This window comes from Lepus europaeus, chromosome 3 (assembly GCF_033115175.1).
Source record: "Lepus europaeus isolate LE1 chromosome 3, mLepTim1.pri, whole genome shotgun sequence".
Classification (NCBI taxonomy): Eukaryota; Metazoa; Chordata; class Mammalia; order Lagomorpha; family Leporidae; genus Lepus; species Lepus europaeus.
Window position 1 is genome coordinate 132,366,699 of NC_084829.1, and position 4,366 is coordinate 132,371,064.

The window sequence follows — 4,366 nt, forward strand, 5'->3', positions numbered from 1 at the left end:
AGCACTTGCATAACTGATTCAGATTTTCTATCTTGGGAAAAAACTTACATAGAGCCAGTTATTGCTGGCAGGGTTAGCAGAAGCAGATCATCTGCCTTTTGACTATTGTGAGACTATTAAGGTTTTCAGTTAACACAGATCACTAGAACAATCATGGAATCATTCATGGCAATGAAATGAGTCCACGCCATGGAGCTACTGAGGCAGGCCCTGATGCATTTGTTTCCTGTGTGTCGATGGCATTGGCCAAATATTGTATAGCATCAGTGAAGATTCTCTCAGCTTGAAACCTGCCTGCTGAAGCCAATGTGGCCATGCAGTGGGTTAAGCTGCAGCTTGTGACACCCACGTCTTTTATCAGAGTGCTGGTTCAAGCCCCACATGATCTTCTTCTGATCCAGTTCCCTGTTAATGAACCTAGGAAAGCAGCAGAAGATGGCTCAAGTACTGGCGCCCCTACTATCCATGTAGGAGGCCCAGAGGAGTTCCTAGCTCCTGGTTTAGGCCTGCCTCAGACCTGTCTATTCTAGCCATTTGGTGAGTGAACCAGAAGATGGAAGATATCTCTCTGTCTCCCACCCCAGCATTCTACCTTTCAAATAAATAAATAAATAAGTAAATCTTAAAAACATAATAAAAATTAAATCTGCCTGTGTAGGCCACAGTGTTTCATTTATGTTGTGGCTTATTACATTCTATCATTGAACTTTGAAAATATTATCAAAATTGTAAATATGTATTGGTAAACTCTTTCATCATCAAGAACCTTTTCATTTTTGTTCATAATTTTATATTCCCATACATATCATAGTTTCTACTTCTCCTTAAACCTTCTATTAGAAATCCTAAAAATGGGCCTAGAAAATCCCCAATTCCAAAACCCTAAAACTTTCAGAAAAAGAATAGCATGCTTGAAAAGTGAAATTTAATGTTATGCTAAATGAAATGTCCACATATTTGCTAGGAGAAAAGATATATCCTTGAAAGCAAATCAACCAATCACATAAAAGAATCAAGATTTATTTCTACCATAAGTGCAAGTGAAAGATGACCCAAGAGGCTTGGATTTCCTAGGAACAGCTCTGTTGAAAGGGTCTGGAGTTCCCACTGAAGATATCCTTCTCTGTAGGTCTTTGACGTGACTCTGGCACTAGGGGGCACTGCTGTGCACTGGCACAGTAAGGTTCACAGGAGAAGGGTCCAGACTGACAACTTGTAGCTATATTTCCGCCTCTCACAGCAGCTCCTCAGAAGAGTTGGTGGAGTTTAGTCAGACACAATAGGGCCCCTGCCCTGCCTTTTCTTGACACATGTAGGCTTCCTAACTGAATTTTTATACTGATGTGTCCTTAAAATGAAAGGTTTATTTTGAGTGAATGACATCAGAATGGGGAAAGAAGAGCAATCTTTGCTTTTGATTCCTTAAATAGGTTGACAGAAGCAATCAGACCACCCCAGGAGGTGCAATTCTAAACATCTTGATGTCTGTTGTCTTATTGTAAATATTTTATTTGTAAAATACTAACTTTCTTGAGCTCATTTAAATTCTGTTCAAATGTAGCCTAGCCTTGTTAAAACCACTCAAATGCATGTAGAAAATTTTTGTGGGAGACTAGAATCAAATTATAACTTGGACTTGTGAAATAAAAAATAGGCATGCTCAATGTAAAGATAAAATCCTCAATGGCAACAGAGGTCAAACACCAAACACTCTGCTAAATGGACTTGCAGTTGATAACTTCTGCCCTTGTTTGGAACTGGCCACTTGTTCTCCAGAGTTCTCCAGCCCCACTGTGGAAATTAGACATAAAACAATCTTAGCCATTGGGCAATTTTTAATTATTTGTCCAAGTAAAAAAGCACATTTTTAGTGCATGACAAACTGAATTGTAAGAGCATACAGTACAAACTGTACACTAATAAAATTTTGTCTTGTGTGTGGGTTGGAGTCATGAATTCTCATGGTTAGATCTAGCTATAATCACATTCTCGGGTCCTGGATTTTTTCCCTTTATAATAGTTCAAGGGTAATCTCCCAATTTGGATTCTAGAGAATAAAGTAGAAATGGTAATAAAAAGGCAATAAAAATCTGAATAAACTTTTGGCCAACAGAAAGTCATTTTTCAAATGTAGTCAGAAGTCTTAATTTGGAACAGATTTCTGCCTAAGACAGTAACCAAAGCAAACAAACAAACAAAAATCACCAACAAAAGAACACACCAAAGATACCACAAAAATCGTAATGCACATTCAACATCCAATATGATTTAAGTCTAGCTTTGTGAAGGACTGTCAAATTAGGCAAGATTTTAAAAGATATCTCAACATTCAAAGTCAAGATGATACAAATTATACTAAACTACTCCTTCATATAAAATGGGTCAGACTAATGTAATGAATGAATACAGCAGTTAACTAAGATAATCAATCATGATACTATAGTTCAGTTGCTTTAACTTTGTTTTAAGACAATAAAATTAGTCAGAAAAAACAATAGAATCCCCAGTATTTCATGAACAAAGGAACTTCTAAAAATGACTGGGTATGTTCATATGTGGACATTACGATCTTTATACACTAGAATGTAGTTTCCTGGAGAGCAAAGATTTATTTTGTTCTGTCTTCAGTACAGAACATAATATCTTTCATATTGAACTTTTATAAACACATTTATTCAATTGAATTGCTGATAATTTGAGGAGTTTTTTATAAAATAGCCCTGACTTTAGACTTTTAGACTTTAGACTCTTTAGACTTTTTTTAGAATTTTTTAATAGTCAAGATATTACTCCCAACATCAGACTGAAAAGGTCATTTAAATCAAGGCATGGTTGGGATATAGAAGAAATTAACACAGTAAATGCATCGATATTATCCTTAGGGCCTTTCTCTGTCATTCATGATTAAGGCATAGTGAACTCTCCTTCTCAGAGGCCTCATTTCTCCTGCAAATGAAACCATTCAGATTCAAGCTTAAAACATTAATACTGTTTATTTGAAGGTCAAAATGACAGGGGGAGAATGAGAGAGAGAGAGAGAGAGAGAGAGAGAGAGAGGGAGGTGGGGGGGAGAGAGAGACACAGATGTTCACTTCCCAACCAAGCCTGGTCCAGGCCAAAACATAAGCCTAGAACTCCATCGTGGTCTCCTATGTGGATGGAAGGGAACCAAGTACTTGGGCTATCCTCTTCTGCTTTCCCAGTCACATTAGCGGGGACTTATTTGTGATGTATTATATTATATTTATATCATATTACATAATTTATTATAATACATTAGCAGCAATGTTCACAGACATCTGTTCAGTACCCAGGGAGCTTGCAGGCTTGTTTATATTAGGAGCTAACTCCCTTATAATCTGTCCCCATAATAGTCCCTAGGGCAATGACGCAAAGCTGTGGGGAGGAAATAGGCTCTCATTATTTATCCATGCCCAGAAAAGAAAACAAAATGCCCAAATGAGACCATCAAGAGGGTTTTTAAAAGCTTTTCTCTGAAAAACAGCTAAAAAGACAATACCAACTTTCCTCTCAATCATATGAAAAGTACAGTGTATGTAATATGGTTTATTTGTTCCTTAATATATATCTAACCTTGGAGTTGAATCCCAAGACATCTTTCTCTTCTGCTTTTTCAGTGTCACCTTTTCTTGATGATCACATTGTCTAAAGACTGTGATATCATAAGACCTCTAAATCATTATTGCTGAATGATTCCATTGGGAAAATTCCAATGGTTGGGGAAAACAGGCCTCATCATCTATCCAGAAGATTGAGGGTCAGATAAGGGCATCATTTTCTTAAATGAGCATCTCAGATATTTTGAGAGGAAATTAGATATGTTAACCCATGTGCAGACTGTGTACAACCTTTATCCAAACCCATGATTTAAAAAAATGATTTCCAATTATACATGTTTTAGTTTTTGGTTCTCATGAATATTTCAACTACATAAAAAGATACAGACTGTACCGTAACACAAGTCCGGAAACAAGACTTATATAACAAAGCTCTACTAAGTTCTAACAGTTTGCCATACTTGCTTCCACTTTAATTTTCTTCTTGGTTTCGTTAGCTCATGGTTGAGGTTCTCTCATGTTTTATGTCAGTTTCTTCCTTCCTCTCTGTTATGCTGGAGACAATCACTAACCTGAATTTGGTTATTTGTACTTCTCATACATGTTTACATTTATATAACATAAACAACATCCAGTATTACTTGGCATATTGTCACATTTTACAGAAATAGTGCCATATTCTGTATATTCTTCAACAATATCTTTGTGTTGTCATTCTGTTATACGTTTTTATTATTTAATTAATAACTAATCATAAAATTAATTATTATTTTTATAAAGTTGTTTTC